Here is an 11,329-nt window from a genome sequence, read left to right as displayed (position 1 = left end):
TGTCCCCTCCAAAAGAGGCTTTCAAAAATGAAGGGGAGTGACACTGACAGACAGAGGAATGTTGAAAGGCCGACCACGTCACCAACTAGAGCAATTGCTCTTCCAGGACGCTACTCTGTAGAAATATTAGTCAACTACGCGAACGGTGACGACAGCAGTATTGGTAACCATAAAACCCTAGACTCAACCTAATGTACAGAGTATAAGGAAAGGGTTGAATAAATACTGGCACAAAAGCAGGGTGGCAGAAACTGCACTGTTAAAAGGCATTCGGAGGGTTGTACTCTTGCGAGGACTTCGGGATTCCCGGCGACCTGCTTTCCTCCAGAGCTCTCCCTCGTGGCCTTCCGATCTTGGCTTCGGTCCTCCTGTTGTGCCCGTGCCCAACGACACTGTCTTGTCCCTTCTAAAAGAAGAACCACCGCGTCCCTGGGTGGGCTCGAACCACCAACCTTTCGGTTAACAGCCGAACGCGCTAACCGATTGCGCCACAGAGACCTTCGCGGAGCCCCCGCCCACATCCCGGTAGAGAGCAAGCGCGCGCTCAGCGCCAGGGGGAGCCACCCGCCTTCGGTCTCAGGCGACTGGGGCCCGAGGGGAGCTGACGGCCGGTGGCTTCCCGGGACCGTTCTTCCCGTTTGGTCCGCCGGCGCCCGCCCTTCGGCGCCGCTGGCGCTCCGCTCGCTCCACTCGGCCGCCGTCGGTGTGGGGGAAGCTGGAGAGAGGGTGAGGTGCGGGCGGTCCGAAGGGGGCAAACGCCAGGAGGCGGCAAGGAAAAGCGGGGGAGGCGTGGACGGGACAAGGAGACTTCCCAGGACGCCCGTGCAGAGGCGCCGGCCGGACTGGGGGACCGGAGAATGGTTTTTGCGGTTGTTCGGTCTTTATCGCGTAGGACAGTTGAGAGGAAGGGAAGGAAAATCCGAGAGCCGGCGGGGAAGAGAGCACAGCACCCGTACCTGCAGTTTCTCCGAAAAGAAAACAGCGCAGTAACTGGAACGACTTTGCGTCCAGAGTCCTGGAGCGACGGCCAAAGCCTGCCGCCGGGAGGGTGGCGCGCCGTGATCGTATAGTGGTTAGTACTCTGCGTTGTGGCCGCAGCAACCTCGGTTCGAATCCGAGTCACGGCAGCGCTCTCGGGCGCTCGCTGCCCCTCCCCTTTTGCTTTGGGTTTAAGCCCGCCGCGGCTGCGCCCCTTACCTGGGGGCCAGAGAGGCCTGCTTTCCGCAAGGCCACTGGGCGCCGGGAGGTCTTCTTCGTTTCCCCCAAGGAAAGGAAAACTCCCCTCGGCCCTAACCCGGGGACCTCCTCCGCTCTGACTCTGAGCGCGAGTCAGCTGAACGAAATGGCTTCTCTTCAGCGCGGCTCCCAACCAGGACAAGTCCTTGAGTCCCCGACAGTCCAGCGAGGAGCCTCGTGGGCCTGCGTTGCTGGGAAACGGCGTCTCTTTGCTCCTCAGAAAAACCTTAAGGATCTTCAAAGACCAGAGAAAATCTCCCATCGGATAAGTGACAGACCCTCCATAGACCCGCTGAGCGCCTCGAACCTTGGCTCCTGGGAATCTCTGCTTCGGGGGACTTTTTCAGTCCTTGGCTGTCGTCCTCCTTGTCGTCATCACGGCACCCTCTCTAGTCACTCGCGGCATACCCTCAAGGATGGGAAAAGGCCTGTCGGCAGCCGCTTCCCGCCAGATGGTATTCGTGGGGATGCCGCTGAGAGTTGTGCTCCTCCCCCATCTTGGCCAAGACTGGGTGTTTCCTATCCTTATCGTTTGAGTCGTGCTGCTGGGAGTAGTGCTCTCTCCATGTGATGTTAACATCCATTTCTCTGGCGGCTAAAAATATTGAGCTCTCTTTTAGGTGCTCTGTAGGCCTCGGGTGTCTTCGTTTCCCAAGGATCTGTTCATGTCTTTTAACCATCTAAAAAACTTGAGTTGTCTGATTTTTTTTTTTTTTTTAATCAGTTTGAAGGAGCTCCTTGCACCTTATAGTTACAGGTTTGGGGGTTTGCTTGCTTGCTTGCTTGCTTGCTTGTTTTGTCAGATATGTTTTGTGAACATTTTCTCCCCGTCTGTGGCTTGCTGTTTTCACGGTCTCGGGGGCGTCTTTGGATGAGAAGCTATGGTTAATGTTGATGAAGTCTAACTTGTCATGTCTTTTTTTTTATATACATATTTTTCCCTGGGTCTTGTTCAGTAAATCTCTGCCTACCACCGAGTCACAAAAGTATCCTCAAAAACTGTTTTTGCCTTTAGCCTTTATGTTTTACGAGGCACCTCCAATTAATTTCTGTGCGTAGTGTGAGGTAGAAGTAAAGCTGTTTCCCGCCCCCGATATTGAACCTATTTCCTTTCCCCGTCGAACCGTTTCTGTGGCAAATGAATTCACCAGGTCAGCTGGGGGTCAGTTTCAAGTGTTTCAGCTGAGTCCATTTATCTATTTGTGTCTCCTGATGCCACCGGCACACTGCACGGTCTATAGGGACTCAGAGTGACCCTTCAGGTCCGGTGGCGCAATAAGCTGTGGGGGCAGCAGGTGTGGGGGTGGGGTGGGGGGTGGGGGGCAGAGATCCGGAATCTAGTCCGGGGCCGCCGAGCCATCCTTGAAAGCGGTCTCCGTCCCCCCGGAGTCTACCGGGTGATGTTGGGGACCCCGGGGTCTCACGCCGGGCGCCTCCCCTCCCGCGCCCTCGCGGCGACGTCGTGTCCGCACGCGACCGCCTCGGGAAGGCGCGTCTCAGGGCAGCTCTGAGGGGCGGCGGGGCCGGGCCGGGCCGCGGCGACTCGCTCCGGGACTCGCGGACCTGGCGGCCCTCGGAGCGTCTGGTGCGGGCTCTTGTTTTGGAGGGAGCGGGGAGGGAACGTCCTTATGAAAGGGGTCCTCGGAGGACAGGTGACCTCCCCGAAGGCCCAACGCCTTCCACAGCGCAGGGGACAATGTCACTCCCGTGGGAAGCCTGCAGAAGAAGAGCTTTGCACCGGCTCCCTGGTGGTCTAGTGGCTAGGATTCGGCGCTTTCACCGCCGCGGCCCGGGTTCGATTCCCGGTCAGGGAATCACCTTTTGCGCGGGAATCTTCCTTTCCTACCCGGAGGGGTGGTGTGCGGGGTGCGCCCCGCACCGCTCGGACTCTTCATCTCCCGCGCCGGGGGGGTGGGGCGGCGGGCCGCTTTTCAGGGCGCACGCACCTGGCTTGCCGGCCTCCCCGGGTCCGCCGCCCGCAGAAGTGACCTCAGAGCTTCTAAGCAGCTGGCTCGTGTTTACGCTACGCGGCAGAGGTTCCAAACCGTGTGGGGCCGCCCCAGGGGCGCAGAGCAGGCCGAGCCCCGAAAACCCCAGCTCTGCAGGCCAAGCCACGGCGCGCTGTTCGCGTGTACCCCAGACACCGGCCCGTGGGCCCAGCTCCTCAGCTCAGTTCGCGCAGAAAAGGCTTACTACGCGTTCGGAAGCCGTGCCTGGACCGATAGCCGCGAGGAGGGTTGAGAGGAAGGGGAGCGCCGGGAGGGGGGCGGGTCCTCCTCGAAGGCTGTCCCATTCGCAGATTAAGCGGTGTAGGGAGGTGACGCTCACTGACCCAACACAGGAGGCAAGGGAGGCGTGCACTAAATGGAAAACTGGTATTGCTTCCGCAAGCCGAAGGTAGGGGTAAAAATCAACAAACACCAGGATACCAAAACGATGATACCACAGGCAATTCCCACCGTTTCTCCGGGGGCTGTTGCATTTAAACCCTGTAAACTCTCCCAGGCACTGGGCACATTTTCTTTTTTCCCTTCGACACTGGCTCCGAAGACCTGTTGGGGTAAACGCGACGTCTTCTGCGAGGCACGAAGAGAGCGAGCGAGGGCCGGGAGAGGTGCTGCGGACCGAGGCTGCAGAGGCAGCGGGAGCCGTGTGGAGATGAGGCCGCGCAGGGGCTGCGGGGCGGTGGGTGCGGAGCCGCTGCTGAAAGGCGGACGGTCCGAGCGGAGAACTCGTGGGTTCTCCTGAGGCGGGTGTGTGTTGGGGGCGGGGGGGCGGGCGGAAGGGCGTCGCTTGAACTCCTTTCGGGAGCGGTTTGGAAGAATGGCGAGGGTTGGGTTGGAGGGGAAGGTGGTGACCCTGAGCGTACCAGGGAGGGAGGGAAGGCTGCAGAGGGGGGCAGGGGGGAAACCTGGGTAGGCAGGGAGACTAGAGTTTGGATGGTGTTTTTTTCACAACGAGTTTCGTCCGTTACATCCTGAGTGCTCTTGACCCTGTGGTCGTTTTTAGCCCCCATGTGGGTCTTTCCTCCTGGGCTTGTCAATCGGGGCACCAAAAATTGCCCTTTTCCCCTTTTGTTCATACTCAGACCCGGGGCTTTTGCACAGTGTGGCATCAAGAGGCTGCTTTTTAAGAGACGGGACACCGTGTCGAGAAACATGGATGACGTGTTGGAGGTGCAGAACGCCACCCGGTTCCAGCGGGCGGCCCCGGAGGGCTTCTCTGGTGATTCACTCCAAGAAGTCCAGGAATTTTAAGTTCATCCCTGCCATCTGGGGAATGATAAAGGTAGAGTTTTCAAAGTAAGAGAATACAATCTACTTCATTTCCGATTGCAAGATGGTTTTTGGTTTGGTTTGGTTTGGTTTGGTTTGGTTTTGGGGTTTTTGGGGGGGGTGGTATTCTTTGATTTGTTTTTCCTGAAGCTTGATCGGTACCTTAAAAAAAAGAGAGAGAGAGAGAGAGAGAGAGAGAGAGCCTAAAGGTAGATGTCAAGCTTGGCACTAACATTCGCACGTGCCCATGCAAAAAGTAAAAACAGAGGCATCAAAGCTCCTTCTGCTCCTAGGTGGATTGCCAGGATAATTTTGTTTTCTGTTCCAGGACCTTGAGGGCTAGGAACACAGAAATGGACATTTTCAGTCCCATCTAGTCCTGCCCCTTCAAATCCCAGGGCTCTTTGGACAAGGCGGCCTTGGCACTACAAACATCATCAAGAAAGGGAAAGTTTAAAACACCCATGAGAATAAATAAATAGAGTAAGCAAGCGCACAAGCAAGCAGGCGCCTGGCTGGCTGACTCCGTAGAGCCTGGGACTCTTGCTCCTCGGGGTTGCAAGTTCCAGCTCCACGTTGGATGTAGAGATTACTTGAAAATAAAATCTTGAAAAATAAAGTAAATAAAAAGCCCCTGAGGAAACTGTGGCCACAGGTGCTCGACCTCTATTGGATTTAGCCTTGAGTACACATAGCCTGGGTAGTCTGGGAGACCTTAGGCCATCAGCTTGGTGTGGTATGTCCCAAGAGCCTGCCAGAGGAGAACATATTCAAAGGAGAACATACTCATCCTAGGGCTGTAGAGATACCTTCCAATAAGATTGCCAGAGAATCAACTAACATCTAGAATTCAGTTACAAGACATAAGAAGGAAAGCTCAGGTACCTGGAATTTTAGAGATGCTTCCATCAGTCCTTGTATCAGAGCAGACATGAAGACGGAAATTAGGAAATAATTCTGAATCAAACAAAACTGAAAAGACTGCAGCTATGGCACAAGGTGTGCTGAAACCGGTCTTCAGAGGACAAAACACAGCTTTAAATGTAAATCATGACAATTAGGGCTGATCGCTAACGAGCTAACCCTCCATCACAAAGAGTTACCCAAAAAATAAACAAGAACAACAAAAGCAGATAGGACCAGAAATTAAATATAAAAGCAGGAATTTGAAAATTAGAAATGCGAGTTTAAAAATTGAAAAAGAGGGGCGCCTGGGTGGCTCAGTCGTTGGGCGTCTGCCTTCAGCTCAGGTCATGTTCCCAGGGTCCTGGGATCAAGTCCCACATCGGGCTTCCTGCTCAGCAGGAGGCCTGCTTCTCCCTCTCCCACTCCCCCTGCTTGTGTTCCCTCTCTCGCTGTGCCTCTCTCTGTCAAATAAATAAATAAATAATCTGTTATAAAATTAAAATTAAAAAAGAAATGAAAATAAGAAAGCAAATCAGAAATAAATGTACAAAAGAGAAAAGTCCTTGAAAAGGCTGCTCTGATTAAACTGGGAAGAAGGAAGTCACTGCTACTGAACGGGTAGACACGGGGAAACAATAAATGAAGATCATAAACACGCATATGCCAACCAGTTAAAAGTTTTAGAGGAAATGTCGGTATATTGCAATAGTGATTTGGGCAGGGGTGTGGAGGAGGACTAGTCCTACAAGCATTAAACTTTTTTTAAAAATTAGAATTCAAAAGTCTTCCTGCAAAGAAAGCTCAAGGAGCAAGAACGTTCATTAGAAGAAATGACTCCCAAAAAAAGAAATTCTAAAAGTATCAAAAGATGGCAGAATCCCCCTACTTATGCGTATGAGTTTGGGTTGAAACCAAAAACCCCAAAAAGTCAATGTGAAAAACAGAAATTACAGGCCTCACTTATTGCTGAGTATACATAGCGGCAAAAGTTCTTTAAAAGACTGAATCAAAATATATATTAAAAAATATGTCATGACAAAATTGGCCTTTACACTGGGGAAACAGTTGATTATCATTAGAAAAAAATGAATTCATCACATCAACAACTTATAGGAGGAAAATCAGAATCACTCAAGCACAGAAAAGGTGTTTGAAAAAATTCATTATCAGTTTATGATTTTTCAAAACCTCTTAGCATAACAGGAAGAGAAGAGAACAGCCCCAATCTGTTAAAAGGTAGCTCCCAAACCAAAAACAAACCCCCCAAAAAACCCTTCAGCACATGTCATAGTTGATGATCAAATACTGACCTTTTCCCCCTACCCTAACCGATTAGGAACCATCAAGAAGCAGACAAAGAGGCCCACCGCAACCAAGTCTCTTCACCACTGTGATGGAGATCTTAGCCAGTGAGAAAAGGCAAGAAAAGGTATGAGAAGTGAAAATGAAGAAAAAGAATACTGTTAAGTATTTATATATGTGAAATAAATTACTGGAACTATTAAGAGAACCGAGTTTCTTTGGTATATACGCAAATAGAGAAAGTGGGCTAAATTGAAGATTCAAAAACCGAAGGTATTCAAAACATAAATGTTCAATGATTATAACATATAAGAATTCAATCCCATGTACTGGGTGGGGGGGGGGCGGGCAGGGGAGGGATGAAAGATGATCCCTACCTCCGCCATAACCAAAATCACTCCCGTGTGGATTAGGCACCAAAATGTGAAACGCAACCGCAAATGAGTTTAGTTGGTATTACTGTAGCGGGGTATTCCCATGATCTCAAGGATTTAAAAACTAAGCATTTAAAAAATAAGCAAGGATTTACAAAATAAGACAAAAAGACTAATTCTTAATGAAGAGGCTGACTTAAGTCAACTACTTCAAGAATCTCTGTTCATCGCAGCACAGAATCAAGGGTAAAAAGTCAAGGCACAATTTGGGCGCACGTATTCGCAGTCAGCATGATCAACTGGTACCGAAGATACTCAATGAGTTCTTGCAAAACAAGGAGAAAAAGACCTATAGGAAAATCACCAAGGTTGGGGGAAGAAACACAGGAGAAAATTCAAGTGGCTAACCAACATGCAATGGTGCTCAAATTCATTACCAAGAAGGGCTTTCAAAACAGAACCCTAATGAGAGAACATTAGAGATAGGCAAAATAACAACAGCACCACTAATAATTCGATGGGAGTAGGGGATGAGGTAGAAGGTTATGACCCGGCAAAGCATGGGAGTGACTGATTTAGGGCTAATACTATTTTACTTCTTCATCTGCGTGTAGGTTACACAAGTGTGTGCGTAATAATCATTTGTTATATGATGCATGCAGGTTCTGTGCATTTTACCTTATGTCTGTTACAATTTTTCAAACCCCCCACCCCCCAATGGTTCTATGACAGACAGAGAGAATGTTGTTGAGATTCCAAGATTTTGTTTCAAGAGAAAGGTGTGGACATTACTCTTTAGTACATACCTCCAAGGACAACCCCATGCAGACCAGGCCCATGAAGTTGAGTTCTGAGCTCAAAGGGTATTCTCCAAGAACCAACCCTAATTGAAAATACCTGTGGGGGTGCCTGGATGGCTCAGTCAGTTGGCCTTCCCGCGAGGGTCATGATCCCTGGGTCCTGGAATGGAGCCCCGGGACAGGCTCCCTTCTCCCCGGGGAGCTTGCTTCTGTCGCTCCCCCTGCTTGTGCCCTCTCTCTCTCTCTCTCTCTCTCTCTGTCAAATAAGATCTTTATTTTAAAAAAAGAAAGAGAGGAAGGAAGGAAGGAAGGAAAGAAGGAAGGAAGGAAGAAAGAAAACACCTGTAAAGGCTAAATTCCTTTAGTCCTGTTATTTGAATACTCTGAAAAGGCTGTAGGCGGGAGCCATAACCATTCAGACCTCTTCTTTGCTTTCTCATCGCTTATTTCACAACACACAGCTCCTTTTTCCTCTCTCCTCTAAACTCTCCAAGAAATTCTCCCACAGTCCTGTCCTTGTGGGTCTCCTCCCTCCCTCCCTCCCAACTTTCCTGCAGCTTCCTCACTGAAGATGGAGAAGCAAGAGGGGGAGGAAGGGGACACCGCCTGAATATGGAGCAAGCTTCTCACAGGCCAGGAGAGTTAGGTAAGGAAGGGAGGCAAAGACAATGTTTTTCCCAGCAAACCGTAAAGGGGAAATTTGGGGGATGTTACAGTCCTTAACACCTTTAGTCCATCCAGTGAGTAATCCATCATTTCCTTGACATAAATCAGAACTCCTCCTCCCTCCCCCGACCCCCACGGTCAAAATCCTGATTCCTGTTTACAGAGAAAATTGTATATCACAGTTCAGAATTTATTCATTAAAATTTCAGATTTCCAAAAAAATTTTTTTAATCTTTCAGATTCCCAAGAGTTTAAAAATAAGTTAATGACCAAAACGACTTGGGTGTTTCCAACACAGTATCCCCATCGTTCTATACTCAATAGTAGAAAGACAGTCTCGGAATGACAAAACTCTTGAAATGGAATAAATCACGTGTACTTAAAAAATTTTTTTAAAGATTTTATCTACTTATTAGTGAGAGACAGAGAGAGAGAGAGAGAGTGTGAGCATGAGCTGGGGGAAGGGGCAGAAGGAAAGGGAGAAGCAGACTCCCCGCTGAGCAGGGAGCCCAGCCCAGACCTCCATTCCAGGACCGCGGGGTCGGGACCTGAGCAGAAGGCAGAGGCTTTAACCGATTGAGCCACCCGGGCGCCCCTAAATCAAGTTTATTTTTAAAACGGAAAGGGGGGGCGGAACCTCCCCCATTGTCACTAATCTTCGACTTTAAGCTACTGTTAGGTAGGCGAATCCTCCAAAGATCTTCGGATGAAAATTAATCACCCGGAGGGTCTAACGCAGTCACGCCCCTACCACCCTCAAATCGGAATCCTTCCCAAGGAGCGCCCAAGAGCTAGAAAACAAACCCGGGCCAACAGTTCCCAGAGTCTTTAGTTCCCTTTCCCTTTTTACAAATACACTCTTCGGGCTAACACCTGTTGAGGCGCATCGCGCGGCACGCGGCCTCCTTCCCCTTCCCCGGAACCGCGAGGCGCCCGCGGGAGGAGCGCAGGCCGCCGCGGCGGACCACGCGGACCACGCGGACCACGCGGACCACGCGGACCGACTGGGTTGCCGGAGTGCGGCGCCGCGGCGCGAGCGAGGGGCCTCTGGCCGCAGCTCCCCAAGCGTCCACGCGGGTCCCTCTCCACCAGCCTCCGCCTTCCTTGGGCCGCCGACGCCGCCCCGGCCACTGGGGTGTCTGCCGGGCTCCGTGGTGAGACGTGGCCCCGCGGCCGACCCAAGGTCCAGCACGGGCCTCCGTGACCTGGTGGCTCTTTGGGTCCCGTGGGTCCTCCAGGGGAAAGGCCGAAAGTAACTATGGTCTTAGGTCCAAATAGTCTAAACCGCAAAGCCCGCGGAGACACTTGCGGGTGGACAGGTAAGAACTCGCGAGTGAGCTGCTTGCTGCGCTGCAGGCCAAATGGCTACTCCACGTAGGCCCAGCCCCAGAGTAGATCGACTCCTTCCTTACTGCTTTCTGCTCAGAAATGCCCTGCGGATTCGGGGGTCTCATTTTCCTGCTCCTGGCGGCCAGAATCAATCACGAAACCACAGGACTTGGCCTGTGCCTCGGGGAAAGCGAGGAGGAGGCGCCTGGTGAACGTCTGAGGTCTGCGGGGGAGGGGAGGAGGAGAGGCACCCGTGTCGCGGGTGGAAAAAAAAAAGAAGAAAGGCAGGCGGGATGCATTGGCCGGGAATCGAACCCGGGTCTCCCGCGTGGGAGGCGAGAATTCTGCCACTGAACCACCAATGCCCGACGCAGAGAAAGCGCGCACGGTGGGGCTCTAGAAAGTATTTCCAGAGTGACCCTGGGATGGGGCACGGGGAAAAGTAAACGCTCCAGAGTAGGTTTACACGGTTGTGTTTGGGGCACAGAGATAGCAAACCCGCAGGTACTCGGAAGCAACGGCTTGAGAAGGCGACTTCCATCAGGCAACAGCGTAAAGTGGGGACATTCGAACAAAATAGCAAAATAAACTGTTTCGTCGGCTCACACCACAACTCTGAGAAAGGCTCTTTCCAACTGTACGACAGACCCGGGCAGGGAAACGTCCGAAACTCATCCAGACCCCTTGATGATGACCCTAAACCTTCAACCATCAACCTCGAACTCTCACTTTACAGAGTCTGAGAACGTAATCTAACTTGCCAGGTTAGGCAAGTGAAATTCTAACCGGGGGAAGACAGAAGCCCCTGACGCAGACTGGAATTAGAAGAAGGAATTAGAACAGCTAAGGAAGAAACACATTTCCGTCAATGGGGTTAGGTCTTTGTAACTGTTTGTTTATTTATTTAGAACAAGAATTATGAGTCGGTCTGTGATCATTATAACATCAGTATGTGTCTGCCTCTTAAGGTGTTCAAAGCATTTCGATGGGTATGTGATAGATCATAATTATGACAAGATTACTAGTAAGCTTGGGACCGATCATTGACTGTTTTGGAGAATCTAATCTCGGAAACTGGACTCCCTGCTGCCCTGAGTTGTAGCATTTGTTGACTCTGAGATGCCTATGAAGCACAGGCCTTGGTGTATTGGCCATATAAGGAGCTGGCTAATATTTTAGAAAAATATGGGTGGTTGAAATGTCCTTTGATGACATTGAAATAGAGAGAGATTTCTTTCCCCAGTGTTCCCTGGGGAAATTAAACTGAAGAAGGGAACCTGGAGAGCTCCCCCCCCCCCCCGGCCATGTTGGGACTAGGAATCAGTATGACTTTTTGAACTAGGGAGCCACAGAGGTGCAGTGATGCTGCTCTTTCTAGAAGGCAAGCACTGAAGAGTGAAAATATAAATATCAGAATATCAGACAAAGGCAAAGGACAAAA

At 51.1% G+C, this 11,329-nt stretch overlaps 1 long non-coding RNA gene and 4 other non-coding genes across 5 annotated transcripts; 3 read left to right on the top strand and 2 right to left on the bottom strand.

Annotated features, from left to right (window-relative positions):
* Window positions 1-424: 424 nt before the first annotated feature.
* Window positions 425-498, bottom strand: TRNAN-GUU (transfer RNA asparagine (anticodon GUU)). The gene has a single exon. It is a non-coding gene; the product is annotated as a tRNA-Asn (tRNA).
* A 103-nt stretch (window positions 499-601) lies between these two features.
* Window positions 602-6,902, top strand: LOC141372105 (uncharacterized). The gene is made up of 3 exons (XR_012377425.1): window positions 602-726; window positions 4,325-4,524; window positions 6,754-6,902. It is a non-coding gene; the product is annotated as an uncharacterized lncRNA (long non-coding RNA).
* On the top strand, window positions 1,056-1,127 carry TRNAH-GUG (transfer RNA histidin (anticodon GUG)). The gene has a single exon. It is a non-coding gene; the product is annotated as a tRNA-His (tRNA).
* TRNAE-UUC (transfer RNA glutamic acid (anticodon UUC)) lies at window positions 2,979-3,050 on the top strand. The gene has a single exon. It is a non-coding gene; the product is annotated as a tRNA-Glu (tRNA).
* A 3,280-nt stretch (window positions 6,903-10,182) lies between the features above and the next one.
* On the bottom strand, window positions 10,183-10,253 carry TRNAG-CCC (transfer RNA glycine (anticodon CCC)). Its single transcript has one exon. It is a non-coding gene; the product is annotated as a tRNA-Gly (tRNA).
* Window positions 10,254-11,329: the final 1,076 nt, after the last annotated feature.

This window comes from Callorhinus ursinus, unplaced genomic scaffold, assembly GCF_003265705.2.
Source record: "Callorhinus ursinus isolate GAN/ISIS: 27379988/994484 unplaced genomic scaffold, GSC_fseal_2.0 scaffold1060, whole genome shotgun sequence".
NCBI lineage: Eukaryota > Metazoa > Chordata > Mammalia > Carnivora > Otariidae > Callorhinus > Callorhinus ursinus.
Note: the sequence above shows the minus strand (reverse complement) of the source record. Positions and strands in the feature narration are given on the sequence as shown.